Here is a 15,913-nt window from a genome sequence, read left to right as displayed (position 1 = left end):
ACCGCCCTCCGTTGTGCGGTTTGCTATTGCTGCTACCATCAAACTTGTTTAGTCCTCGCTCACCAGCTCGAACATGTTTTTGTGAAACTTCCAATGCCTGGTGCAGAGTTTTTGGCAGGTCATACCTTAACATATGAACGAGTGTACTAAACCTTCGCTGATCCAAATAGAAAATAAAGCCAGACACTAGCTGTGACTCTGGGCAATCAGGTATCTTTTGTGCTTCAAGCGTATATCTTTTCATAAAATTACTCGAGGACTCATTATGATGCATCGTTATCTCATGTGCATCAAGATGTATCAAGGTGCCGCTACGAAGATTTTGATACTGCATAACAAACTTCGCACGAAGATCCAAATAACTTGTAATACTCATTGACGGTAAGCTACCAAACCATTCCCTTGCCATTTTCTGCAACACCATTGGAAACATATGACAAGCCACCTCGTCATCCCAATGCTGCAACCTTATTGCACCTTCAAACATAGTAAGAAAATCCTCAGGATCTGTAGTACCATCATAAACTACAATTGCCGTATGCCAAGATTCCTGGGCAATGGATAGTTAGCAATTTGATCAATGAAGCATTGAGTGGACTCTGCCATAGCTGGTGGTTTTGTAGCTTGTTCTCCAGTGATTAGAGCGAAAAAATTATCCACAGCCACAGCACGGACAGTGGGCTGCGCTAAGCGTTGCTTATACTTTGCCGGAGCTGTCTGCTTAAGGATGTCATTTAAAAGCAATACTGCCTGCTTCTCAGACATGAACTCATCTTTGTCATCAATCTCATCGTTAGAATCATTATTAATATAGCTCAAGTCATTATCATCCTCAGAGTCATCAATAAGACTGCCCAGCTTGTCAAGTAGTCTGGATAACTTGTACTTTGATATAGATTGCTTTTTTATGATTTGCTTGTCTTTGCCATCCGCCATCCGTCGAAAAGGTATAAATGATGGACATCGCCGTGGTTGCATCAATGGTCACCTCTCTGGATTAGTAACATGATTTTGAAGCCTTTCTGCACTTTTGGTTGTTGTTTCTTCAATTACTGGCCTTTTCTCTGAATTAGTTGCAAACGCTTAAGCCTTTCTGCAGTTTCAGCAACTGTTTCTTCAATTGTATCCTCCGTTGGCTGAATAAGTACATCCCCTTCAGGCATTAACGGATAGATTTCCACGTTGTCACTTAATGGATTGTTGGATTTTTCGAGCACACCCGTGGACGGGGCCTCAGTTGTTTTTGTTCCTTTTCGTTTCGCGTGTTCTTAACATTAGTGGATGGCGCCATTGTTAACACCTATTTCCTTATGAGGTAAGGCTTAGTGTGTCAACACAATACTAGAAGTGGTCTAGCTAAAGGTGGGGGAGTGTTGCCGATTGATTTTTACCCTCGGGAAATAATCCCTGCAGACCCAGTTCACAAGTATAGAAACTTGTGGGGTGGCTTTATCAATCTTTTGTCCGTTGAGCGTATAGCTGTTAGCCGGATGACTTCTAGTGAGAGAAAGTACTGTGAGAGAGAGAAAGGTGAAGTCTCTGCTCACAAGTTGTCAGAATGTCTGAATGTGGAAAATGACGACCCAGGGGGTCTATTTATAGTGATAGATCCACCGGATTGTTCGGGGACACGTGTCAGATGATGATACATTCTGTTATTCATGATCCGAAATATGCGCTGGATGTGACGTTCTCCGGTCAGGGCTTAAGCGCTAGGAGGCCTTCAGGGCTTATGCATGACGGAAGCAGCCTGCACAGCGGAGAACGCTTGACGGACAGTTTCACAAAACCATTGTTCTCAGTGTTCCTAATGCTATATTCATGCGAATATTGTGCCTTTATGCATGTATACAATAGGATACACCATTATTTATCAAACTGAAAAAGGCATTTTTCTACATCAGTCGAAGTATGTAGCTGACATCTTGAGCCGATTCAAGATGGAAGATGAACGAGTTGCCAAGAATCCTCTGTCGGTGAATCACGGGATTACACCAGAAAATACTGGGACGAAGGTCAATCCGACTCTATACTGGGCTATTATTGGTTCTTTAATGTATCTTACAGCGTCTCGCCCAGATATCATGTTCGCCACTTGTTTGTATGCTCGTTATCAGGCACAACCGAATGTGAATCATATGTTTGCTGCGAAGAAGATCATGCGGTATCTGAAGGGAACTCCAAGTTTGGGCTTATGGTATCCAAGAAAGAATGGGTTTGTTCTAACGGCTTTTAGTGATTCTGATTATGGGGGTTGTAAGAGAGACTTCAAATCAACCTCGGGAGGTTGTTGTAGTTCCCCGACCAAATCCATATGGACGAGAACATTACATATGATTACATCGCGAGGTACTTGACCTCTATATGATACACTTTTACAAACATTGCATTCGTTTTTAAAAGAGAAACTTCCATTTCATCGAAAGTTGACAGGTATGCATACCATTTCATAATATCCAAACTATAAATGACCTAATCTGTCATTTACTTAATAATAATCTCTAATGAACTTCAACGACTCGAATGCAACGTCTTTTGAAATATGTCATGAATGACTCCAAGTAATATCTTTAAAATGAGCTAATGTACAGCGGAAGATTTCTTTCAAACCTGAGAATAAACATGCTTTAAAGTGTCAACCAAAAGGTTGGTGAGTTCATTAGTTTATCATAATCATTCATTTCCATCATTTTAATAGACCACAAGATTTAATATATTTCCATATTTCCATTTCTCATAATCTGCATGCATGCATTTAAGTTGATTATAGGGTGAACACCTGGTAACCGACATTAACAAAAACGCGTCTAGAATATCCCCTATCATTCCGGAAAAACCATCGGACATGATATACAACAACATCGAAGTACTAAAGCATCCGCAGCAATTAGTAACTGGTTTACTAACTCTTCGGATGGGGTTCATCGGGCCCATAGATCTATCTTTAGGATTCGCGTCAATTAGCAGATCGGTTTACTAATTCTTAGATTACCAGACTATAAAGGGGCATATCCGGTTTCGATCCATTCATCCATATAATGTAGATTTTAATTACTTGTGTCTATTTCGTAATATATTCGTTGCGCATGTATTCTCAGCCCCAAAAATGTAAAGAGTAAAAGGGGAAAAGGCAAATGAAACTCACCGTATTGTATTTTGTAGTAAAAATACATATAACGACATTGAACAACTAAATAATGCAAGGTTGGCCTCGGATTCACGAACCTATATCATTCGTATATATTTATTAAAATGTGTAATCGTAATTGAACAAGTTTATATTTTATACCTTAAATTATATATTATATATATATTTAATTTGTGTATATATTTCAAATGTTTAATATTAATATAGTTATATATATTTGATTAGTATTTTAATAAAAATCCTAACTTGTTATATATGGATATTTATATAAATTTTGTTAATATGATTAAATCATACTTATAACCTTAATAATATCTTTAAAACTTTTATTTTTATAAACGTAATTATTTTTAATAATAATGATGTAGATAATATTGGTAATAATAATAATGATAATTTTAATGAAAAACAAAATAATAAATTTAGTAATAATAATCATAATGATACTAAAAATAACAATATTACTAATGATAATCATATTAATAATAATAATCATAATATTTATAATAATACATATGTTACTAATAATCATAATAAATGTTATTATTTTCATAATAATAATAATCGTAATCGTAATAGTGATAATATTACTTATTCTTACAATAATAAAAATGGTAAAATCATATTTTTTAATGATGTTAATAACATTGATATTAATTATAATTTTAATTATAATCATAATAATAATAATAATGAATGATACTTACTACTTTAGCATTAATAATAATAATAACTATAATACTTGTAATAATAATAATAACTAATAATAACAATATTAATAATAATAGTAATAATAATAATAATAATAATAAATTTTAAAAATGAAATCTACCTTCCAAAAGGGTTTCTAAAAAGAAGTGCATCCGACCATACTCGAACCCGCGACCTCTCATTCACCAACCTCACTATCTAACCATTACACAATACCCGTATTTATTTAACCCATTAACCCGCTACTTATACTTCTTCTCCTTCATTAATTCCATTCATCATCTTTAGCCTTTATCATATTATCTTATTATTATGACATAATCATAATCATAATCATATATATCATCAACCCATCGTGAATTCATGTATATATATATATATATCATCATCGTTTACGAATATCATTAACAATTGATAGATCGTATTTACTATTGTGAACATCATCACCATCCTAAAATCATGTCATACTCACTAGCATCATTTAATCACCTTCGTGATTCATCATCTTATCATTGTGTATTATGTCATCATCGGGCATCACCAATATCCTAATCATGTTATCACTATTGATACTATCGTACATATTAACATCACTACCATATCGTCACTGTTTATCATCTTTGTAACATCATCGTACGTTCATCGTCTTTATCACATAAACATAAACAGAAAAACGAGTAGTAGTTCGAATATTTGTTGCAGTCGCACCTCTTTTTGTGATTGAGAGTAACATGGATAGTTAGAGTAACCCAAGCATCGTCATTGTATCCAGGGCCCAACGAAGAAGAAAAAAAATACCGGCCCACTATATACCCTAGTACTATTACAGCCCAACAGAAAAACTTTGGTCCAACAAAATAAATAAGGCTCGGCTTAGAAAAAAAGAAGAAGGAAGTAGCGGTGGCCCAAGATGCCAAGTCCCCGGCCCCATGAAGTTTTTAGAACATGGCTGTCTAACCAAAATTCTGTAACAGATCGATACCCTCTTTTCTTTAATAATCAACAAGTGGAGTTATTTATTAAGGAGTGTCGGTGGTGGATTAAATAAAGGAATCAGATTTAGCAAGTGGACAACATGAGTAATACTTTTAGACATAAAACTATAATATCTTCTAGTTCCCTACCAATATTCACGTTCATAACAGCTCATCATCATCACTTTATTCGCTGAATAAGAGAAAAGAAAAAACGCAGCCATGGCAGTTACTTTCGAAAGGGAATATGGATAATTGTTATGGTTCAAACAGCAAACAAACAGATTGGAAGTGTAGCAGTGCGAGTTGCAGGTTTAAATCGTGTTTTTTCTTGGGTGAGCTTGATGATTTGAGTAATATAATAGGTGTAGCAGTTGTATATATATAGTAGCGTGATAGTTGAATATGATGGTGGTGGTTTGTTGGTCGATTAGTTGTGCACTGTAGCAGGTATAGTAGCAACTCACGAGTGGTCTATAGCTGCTACGTGTGTCCGAAATTAGTTCGTTAGTTGTTGTGCAAATATAGTGGTAAAGTAGCAGTTGTAGGGTCTAAACGATGGTTGTTTTTAGTCGTGGTTTTCAAGAGATAAAAGGGGTTATTTGTTTGATGCATATGATTAAAGTTATGGTGCAAGGAGATTGAACCAGAAAGGAAATAGTGATCGTTGGTGTAGGTTCTTGGTGGCTCACGGTTTGAAGTGGGTTGTGTAAATGCTTCGATGGAGATGATGACTCATGTTGATGGTGGTGAGCAAGGAGAGGAAAAAAGAAATGAACAAGATGATGTGTGTTTTTCATCTCCATCTATATGCTATGTGTATATTTTATATATTATACACATATAAAATGCGCAAATTAATTGATTTCATAAAGTAAATAGTGATAAATTGTAATTCATTCTAATAATTTAAGTCACGAGATATTTAACTTATATCAGTAAAGAATCAATCAAGTACCAATCAAGTACAGTGCATTCAATTATTCTCAATTACTTTTTCGGATGAAATGAAACAAAGTCAGATTCAGTTGTATATTGCATTCAAACACAGTAAGGCAATTTGGTAGCAGCTGTATTATAATATGGTGAAGAATTGGTGGATAAAATAAAATACTGTGTGTGGGTGATTTACTTTAAGAGAGTGAGGGATATAGTGAGGTGAAAGTGATATTGTGTGATTGTCTGTATGCACCGGTGTCCATTTAAATGTTATTAAATCACATCCTCTAATTTAAATGTGGAATAATTAATCTATTTATCTGCCGACAATTTTCACAGAGGGCTAAAACTTAACTCAGGGTATTTAATTATATTTTTAACAAACTTAAAATTGATAAAACTTAATTATGGATCAACGTTTACTTTCAACTCCTCATAATTTCGAGTTTAAACTCATTTCATATTGATCATAAAAATTGATCTGTCATTTGAGCTCAATCCCAACTAAAATATACAAATTAATTAAAATTCAAAATAAGATAGTAATTGTATTTTCAACTAGTCTGAAGTTTACGTAGTCTATTAAGGAGCTTTCATTTATTTTAAAATTACATAAGTTTGAATCACTTATTTAAATACCAACGAATCGACAAACGAGTTATACTATTGTTTAATAATTATATTTAATATATTTTTGTTTATATATTGATATGTTTTTAAATACTAATTATTATAACATCATATTTCATTTTATTAAATATAATATTTCAGATTATATTTCTAATTAATATATATGTTTATATTTTTAATATATATGTATCTATTTACAAATAGCTGTTCGTGAATCGTCGGGATTTGATCAAGGTTAATGAATGTATGAACACATTTTAAGATTTTTGAGATTCAACTTAACAAATTTTTGCTTATTGTGTTGGAAACATATCAAGATTAGGTTTAAATTTGATCGGAAATTTCCGGGTCATCACAGTACCTACCCGTTAAAGAAATTTCGTCCGAAATTTGATCGAGGTCGTCATGGCTAACTATAAATATGTTTTCATGACGAATATGAGTCGATGAATAGAGTTTTATCATCATTGAGTAATATAGATAAAACAATTTGATTACGCGAAGAGTGTAAGTGAAGCTATCGCAAGAGAGTGAAATGAGTAAATGTATATTCGTTTTAACCGATGACGTGGTTACGATTGGTTTCCGAAATTTAAAGGATTTAAAGAAAATCTTCGTAATAAGATTTGGTTCTTTGGCGATTTAGGAAATCAGGATCTTCTTTGATTAAATGCAATAATCTGTTTCGATTGATCTGTCGGATATTTTACTATAAACCCACCCCCTTCCTTTCCTTATTTTCCATATCTCACATCTTCTATTCTTTCTCCTCAATTCATACTTTAAGACATTCGTCAATATGCTCCATCCCGTTCTGATCCTTGATATACTCTTAACTTTCATATCTGTCATTCTTCTCTTTCATCTATCACCGAAGGATTTTATTTACTTCTACTATTATCTTGGGGTTATAGTGTTGTTAATTTTCCCGTGTCTTTACGTTGCAATACGTATTGATATACACGGTTTGTAATTTCTGGGTTGTTGTTGGGTTTTATATCTTCCCTTATATTTCGAATCTCTTTGTCTTTTTATTCTCCTCTCGATCTCCAGTAAATCGAATAATGGTCCAGAATTCGTAAGTATGAATTTTGAAATGAACCTAGTTAATATTCTAAGGAGGGAATCATAATGGCAAAATCTTGATTTGTCAATTTACCAGAATATTCGGAAAGATAGAACTATCAAGAAGATATGTTCTTAATATGTTTGGAGATTGGGTAGAATGTAAGAGTCGTGTAAATGGCACATGATGACGGTATGTTCTGAGAATCATCACGTTCCATTAGAAACTCAGCATGAATTACTGTAATATAATCACGTTGATCAAGCGTCATTATATTATACTAACTCATGCATCAGTTCCCAACACTACTTCAAAAACATTCATTTTTAAATTCGAAGGTTCACAGAATATAGAAACTAAAACAGTTTCCTTTTATGATATAATACAGATAACGCGGAGAGATAATTAATATCGGACGAGAATATTTATGAAGATATCTTCAGAAATATTGAGGATATTATTAAAGATAGGTACGATGATATCTTAGAATTTCTATATCAATGGATGATGAAGAAAATTTTGTCCGCAAGAGTTTAGAGTCAGAAGCAAGGTATTCGTTAATGACTTCAGCAGGTACCGAATCATTTGGATTCTTTGAGGGCAGGTTTAGTCTTTGGGATTTGTCCACGGCTTCCTTCATCTTTTTCAAAGTTCGGAGTATTGATTCATAGACTGGGTGATTTTCAGAATTTCAGAATGGAATATTATAATTCTAAGAGATAAATGTTATACATATAACTGTTGATGTAGAAACGTTGCGAGATTCAAAATACTGATTGCTAATTCCTAGTATTTGGTATGGCAATTCTCATTACAAGGTGCGGATGAGTATATGATAAGGTTTCAATGAATATAATGATTCTTCGGAAGTCAGAGATCAATGAAGTTGCTGATAAGTTTACTGCTAATGTGGTGGAATATAAACGGTTCCCCGGTAACGATGGTGAAGGGGTAATCTTTATAATAGGATTTATTCGAATGAAAAACTTGAAGTTGATTTGCTGAAGCTGTCACAAAATTGGCTAATTTGAAAAGAAATTGCGTTGTTATTTTCGGAAATAACAATGCCAAAGAAGCTAGCACAGATACGTGTTAAACATTTATACAGGTTCCGAGAATTTTTCAGGTGTATAACTATATGCATAAATCTTTTCTTCCGTAGATGAAGTGCGGTTGATTCATCCTCCCGATTGAGGTGTTTTCAAGAATCACGAAAGGTTTGAACGCAGATTGTAATCGTCAAGATACAAATGAGGTTTAAGATGAAAATCAAGTGGCAAACTTGAAGAATTGTTTAGTTTCATATGTTATAATCAATATTTTAATTCATTTTAACTGTCCACTGTTGGTAGTCCTCAGTTGATTAGTCCACAGTTAGCTGGGAACAGTTAGCTAGGATTTTGTTAGCGTGGATTCTTAACAAAATTTCTCATAGTTAATTTGTTTGTTTCTAACAAATTTTATTCCGTCAAATGTTTTCTTCATTATGCCACTTGTTGGATTCTGATAGGTCAAAATTCAAATATGAAATTTGAATGGAAATGGTTATTCTGTGGTGAATGGATTCATATATCTGTGGTTGTAAGTAGGATAGTAAATGACTGTTGAATCGGAACTGAAGGATGTACAGTGCAACATGTTAATGTGAGATCTAAATATTCCTCGGGTTTTACCTACCCGTTAAAATATTTTCACCATTAACAGTTTGTACAAAAGAATTTTTAATCACAATCTTTATGAAAATATATATACATATATATTTTCTTCAAATGTAATTATGGATTTAGCGAGTCAATATAATATTAGACTCATTTGATTTTCGATTTGAGCTAGAATAAGTAATCTCTAAAACTATTAGGATCCACATATTCTTCGCAGAATATTAATGAAGTTATGGATCAATACTTCATCGTTAATTATTAGAATCCACATATTCTTCGCAGAATATTAATGAAGTTATGGTTCAATACTTCATTGTTAATTGCTATTAGTACTCCTTGGTATCTATGGTGCGTATGATGTTGATGTTCGTGGGACAGATTGTGAAATTGAGGCTTGGGATGCCGATGTTGTTGTTGGTGGTACTGTTGATGCCGGCAATGTTGCTGAAGCTGGTATATTTTGCACCATACTTTTTAAGGCTACAACTCGGGTGCGAAGCTCGTTGACTTCTTCAATTACTCCGGGATGATTGGCGGTCGTAACAAACGAATGAATAAGGTTTAAAATTTTAGATAGAATCTAATCGTGGCGAGGTATTCGGGAAATGAGTATGAAAATGGTGTTTCTAATAGGTTCACCGGTAAGTGCTTCAAGTTCTTTGCCAAGGGGGAAATTTGGTTGATGGAAAAGATCGTCTTCTTCTCGTCTCCATTGATTTAGTCGACTCCGAATTCATCAGATGAATTGGGGATGGCTGATTGATTGATTTATTCTAGTTACGCTGCTTTCGGAGCTGGAGTGGGACTCCATATCGGAATCCGAGGAACTTGAACTAGTTGTGAGTTCCATTGCGTACGACCATACTCGAACCCGCGACCTCTCATTCACCAACCTCACTCTCTAACCATTACACCATCTATGTTTTTCTGTTATACATCAATACCCGTATTTATTTAACCCATTAACCCGCTACTTATACTTCTTCTCCTTCATTAATTCCATTCATCATCTTTAGCCTTTATCATATTATCTTATTATTATGACATAATCATAATCATAATCATATATATCATCAACCCATCGTGAATTCATGTATATATATATATATCATCATCGTTTACGAATATCATTAACAATTGATCCATCGTATTTACTATTGTGAACATCATCACCATCCTAAAATCATGTCATACTCACTAGCATCATTTAATCACCTTCGTGATTCATCATCTTATCATTGTGTATTATGTCATTATCGGGCATCACCAATATCCTAATCATGTTATCACTATTGATACTATCGTACATATTAACATCACTACCATATCGTCACTGTTTATCATCTTTGTAACATCATCGTACGTTCATCGTATTTATCACATAAACATAAACAGAAAAACGAGTAGTAGTTCGAATATTTGTTGCAGTCGCACCTCTTTTTGTGACTGAGAGTAACATGGATAGTTAGAGTAACCCAAGCATCGTCATTGTATCCAGGGCCCAACGAAGAAGAAAAAAAATACCGGCCCACTATATACCCTAGTACTATTACGGCCCAACAGAAAAACTTTGGTCTAACAAAATAAATAAGGCTCGGCTTAGAAAAAAAAAAGAAGGAAGTAGCGGTAGCCCAAGATGCCAAGTCCCCAGCCCCATGAAGTTTTTAGAACATGGCTGTCTAACCAAAATTCTGTAACAGATCGATACCCTCTTTTCTTTAATAATCAACAGGTGGAGTTATTTATTAAGGAGTGTCGGTGGTGGATTAAATAAAGGAATCAGATTTAGCAAGTGGACAACATGAGTAATACTTTAAGACATAAAACTATAATATCTTCTAGTTCCCTACCAATATTCACGTTCATAACAGCTCATCATCATCTCTTTATTCGCTGAATAAGAGAAAAGAAAAAACGCAGCCATGGCAGTTACTTTCGAAAGGGAATATGGATAGTTCTTATGGTTCAAACAGCAAACAAACAGATTGGAAGTGTAGCAGTGCGAGTTGCAGGTTTAAATCGTGTTTTTTCTTGGGTGAGCTTGATGATTTGAGTAATATAATAGGTGTAGCAGTTGTATATATATAGTAGCGTGATAGTTGAATATGATGGTGGTGGTTTGTTGGTCGATTAGTTGTGCACTGTAGCAGGTATAGTAGCAACTCACGAGTGGTCTATAGCTGCTACGTGTGTCCGAAATTAGTTCGTTAGTTGTTGTGCAAATATAGTGGTAAAGTAGCAGTTGTAGGGTCTAAACGATGGTTGTTTTTAGTCGTGGTTTTCAAGAGATAAAAGGGGTTATTTGTTTGATGCATATGATTAAAGTTATGGTGCAAGGAGATTGAACCAGAAAGGAAATAGTGATCGTTGGTGTAGGTTCTTGGTGGCTCACGGTTTGAAGTGGGTTGTGTAAATGCTTCGATGGAGATGATGACTCATGTTGATGGTGGTGAGCAAGGAGAGGAAAAAAGAAATGAACAAGATGATGTGTGTTTTTCATCTCCATCTATATGCTATGTGTATATTTTATATATTATACACATATAAAATGCGCAGATTAATTGATTTCATAAAGTAAATAGTGATAAATTGTAATTCATTCTAATAATTTAAGTCACGAGATATTTAACTTATATCAGTAAAGAATCAATCAAGTACCAATCAAGTACAGTGCATTCAATTATTCTCAATTACTTTTCGGATGAAATGAAATAAAGTCAGATTCAGTTGTATATTGCATTCAAACACAGTAAGGCAATTTGGTAGCAGCCGTATTATAATATGGTGAAGAATTGGTGGATAAATAAAATACTGTGTGTGGGTGATTTACTTTAAGAGAGTGAGGGATATAGTGAGGTGAAAGTGATATTGTGTGATTGTCTGTATGCATTGTCATATATATGCATATAGTAGTAGAAAACACAGTGTCCATTTAAATGTTATTAAATCACATCCTCTAATTTAAATGTGGAATAATTAATCTATTTATCTGCCGACAGTTTTCACAGAGGGCTAAAACTTAACTCAGGGTATTTAATTATATTTTTAACAAACTTAAAATTGATAAAACTTAATTATGGATCAACGTTTACTTTCAACTCCTCATAATTTCGAATCATAAAAATTGATCTGTCATTTGAGCTCAATCCCAACTAAAATATACAAATTAATTAAAATTCAAAATAAGATAGTAATTGTATTTTCAACTAGTCTGAAGTTTACGTAGTCTATTAAGGAGCTTTCATTTATTTTAAAATTACATAAGTTTGAAACACTTATTTAAATACTAACGAATCGACAAACGAGTTATACTATTGTTTAATAATTATATTTAATATATTTTTGTTTATATATTGATATGTTTTTAAATACTAATTATTATAACATCATATTTCATTTTATTAAATATAATATTTCAGATTATATTTCTAATTAATATATATGTTTATATTTTTAACATATATGTATCTATTTACAAATAGTTGTTCGTGAATCGTCGGGATTTGGTCAATGTTAATGAATGTATGAACACATTTTAAGATTTCTGAGATTCAACTTAACAAATTTTTGCTTATCGTGTTGGAAACATATCAAGATTAGGTTTAAATTTGATCGAAAATTTCCGGGTCATCACAGTTGTCAGTTTCTAGGTAGCAGGTTGATAAATTGGCAGTGTAAGAAACAAACGGCAGTCGCACAATCAACGTGTGAGGCTGAATATATTACATCAGCAAGTTGTACTTCTCAGGTTTTCTGGATTCAACAACAACTTCAGGACTACGGTTTGCAAATTTCTAACACTCCTATATATGTTGATAATACTGCTGCTATTGCTGTTACTAAGAATCCTGTTAATCATTCTAAGACCAAACACATAGGAATCAAGTACCATTTCATTAGGGACTGTTATGAAAAGAAACTAATAGATGTCCTACAAATAGGTACAACAACCCAAATGGCTGACTTGTTTACGAAAGCTTTTGACCGACCTCGTTACCTATTCCTGTTAAATGTGTTAGGAGTGAAAGATAGGGCGGAGGTTGTGTCTGACAGGGAGTTATTGAAGTAACCATCCAATCTGTATCTTTTGTATATTTTGCATTTTGCATCATTTTTGCATGATACTCAGGTTATTCTCTGTTATGCATTCTTAAATTGAAAAACCAAAAAGATCATTTTTTTTTTTATTTTTTTTTTTGTTAAGTAGAATAGTTGAGAAAATTGCTTCACCAGAAAATACAAAAATATTGAAAAATTGAAAAAAATTCATAAAAATCAGAAAAATCAGAAAATGAGAAGTTGTTATGTGAAAGTGGGAAATGATTGTATTACTGGACTTGCATGTTAAATGTTCTTCGTAACAGTAAGTAATACATGATTAGTTAATGAATGTTGATAAATTTGAGGATTGAATTTTGGAATGAGAGGATCACTTGTGCATATAGTAAATAATCTTGGCAAGGAAATCGCGGAAAGATTTACAGCGGTTGATAGTAGTCACCTAACTATCACTGAGAATGTATTGAGAAATGATTGTTCAGGAACTCAACAGACGGTTGAGGTCTCCCCTACTACGATTTATACTCTAGTGAAGGATTGCTAAGTAAGTCCACAAGGTGAGTTTACTCTGTTTGAACCTATACCAGTTTCTATTTACCTTTATTGCTTGGGCCGAAACGCCTTAGATTAGTCAGGTATCCGAAGGGGGGTGTTCTCACTATGAACGGATTGAAAAGTGCAAATCTGTATCACAGAAATTTCATCGGTTTGAGAAAGTTGTTAAAGGAGACTGCTTCAACGCCAAAGATTAATGTTGCAGTGTGGTTCATCTCTAAGTGTGGTGCTTCATCATCAAAGTTGTATTTGTTATTTTTTTTATTCAAGTTTATCTCCATTTATGGTTAAGTTTGCAAAGGCAAAAGAGCAACATCAGAAAATCAAAAAAAAAAAAATGTATATCTTCATTTATGTTTAAGAGATGTTGCACCATATTAAATACGAAGAATTTGTGTTATGAAAGATTAGACTTCGTGTCTATAAGAAATTTAAATTCTACAAGTGAAAGATGATCAAACGCTATGCTGATCAGAACAATTTAAGTTATCTATATCCGAGGGGGAGAAGTACCAGAGTTTCGGATCTAGAAACTCAAATCATTCTACTTGTCCTGGAAATCATAACTTTAGCAAGTTTTTGCTTATCAGTTAAAGGGACGTTACATCTGTTGGCTGTGATATGGGTTGTGCCGATTGATCTAGATAGCTGGGGACATCTTCTAGAGGGCATTCTGATTTAGAATTCCATCACCCCCAAAATCATCATTTCATTCAAACATTATTAGCTTTCCGCTCAAGCATGGGGTTTATAGCGACTGGTAACTGTGTTCTTACGGAGTATGCAATAAAATTGAGATAAACAAAGCCTTCTGAATCGAAAGGTATAAGTTTAAGGTAGAAGCTCATGGCTGACAGAGTTGCTAGAAACATCGTGAGATGTTCCTGTTCAATCAAATTGAAAGTAAATCGAGGTGATAGCGGACAGCGTCAATATATTGTGCTCAATTGACTACCTAATAAATTTGTGCGATCTCAAGTGAGGACTAAGGTTTAGATTATTTACCCATGTGCGCAAGTGATTTTTGAAAAGTCTGGAAGGAAAGTCTAATAAGTTTATTGATTTTCAAAGACTGAAAGTGTAAGTACTTGAAAATCTAAATGGAACATAAAGTTCTGGACGAATGAATTTAACGATGTTAATAATTGCAAATAATAGTTCAGTTCTGATCCCAAGAAAAATGTTGATTAATTCATCTTCTCACAAAAATATGTGTTTATGTTATTTTAGCTGTATAGTTTCATTCTTGATTGTTAATCTATTTTCATGTTTGTGATATTCACCATGCTAGTTTATTGATTTAATTCATCATAAGGTATATGCATGCATTATTTTAGTTTTCCATAGTTTGCATTATAAAATGAAAAGACAAAAAGATTTAGTGTGTTTATATATTTTTGCATGTTTCATACTGTATTTTGTGCATATCATTTGGTGGTTACTTCATAAACTCTGTATGTGTGGACGAGGGGGAGTAAGCAAGTATGTAAGTGGTAGTGGGAGAGATCCGTAAAACGAAAAGTTTGTTAAGTCGGGTATTAATTTGTTTGACTTAAGTTAAAATGCTTTTGGATCTGGAAAAGATGAGTAAAGTTGAGATTATATGGACTGGTTTACGAAAGTGAGTTGAATTGGTTGAGAATTAGCGTTAGATGAAACGAGACTTGGAAAATTAAAATGTTAGTGATTTTATTGCAACCGGACGGTTACACAATGCAACCGCACGGTTACACTATGTAACCGCCCGGATAAGTGTAATTTAAGGGTTTTTGGACTTAAAATCTAACCGCACGGATACACATTGCATCCGCACGGGTACATACTTTTGGACCGGATACAACCCTGCAACCGCACGGTTGCAGGATGGGTATAAATACCCAAACTCAGAACCGTGGGTTGCATGTGCTCTCATTTGGCTAAGTGTTAAATTTATCAAAAATTGCAAAGTGTTAAGGGGAGCTTTTGATCTCGTTTTTCTGATTCTACTTGAGTTTCTCGTCAATTTCATCTACAAAAGGTTCTATTTCATCCATTAAATCTCTAGTTTTAATTAGTTTTTATTTTTTTGTGAACTTAAGATCAATACAGGGAGTGTTGATGGGTTTTAGCTAAAATTGTTGTTTTATACATGCTAATTGGAGGTATTAGTTACTATTACAATGATTTGTTT

The sequence above is a fragment of the Rutidosis leptorrhynchoides genome, chromosome 4, assembly GCF_046630445.1.
Source record: "Rutidosis leptorrhynchoides isolate AG116_Rl617_1_P2 chromosome 4, CSIRO_AGI_Rlap_v1, whole genome shotgun sequence".
Lineage (NCBI taxonomy): Eukaryota > Viridiplantae > Streptophyta > Magnoliopsida > Asterales > Asteraceae > Rutidosis > Rutidosis leptorrhynchoides.
This window is presented reverse-complemented; position numbering follows the sequence as displayed.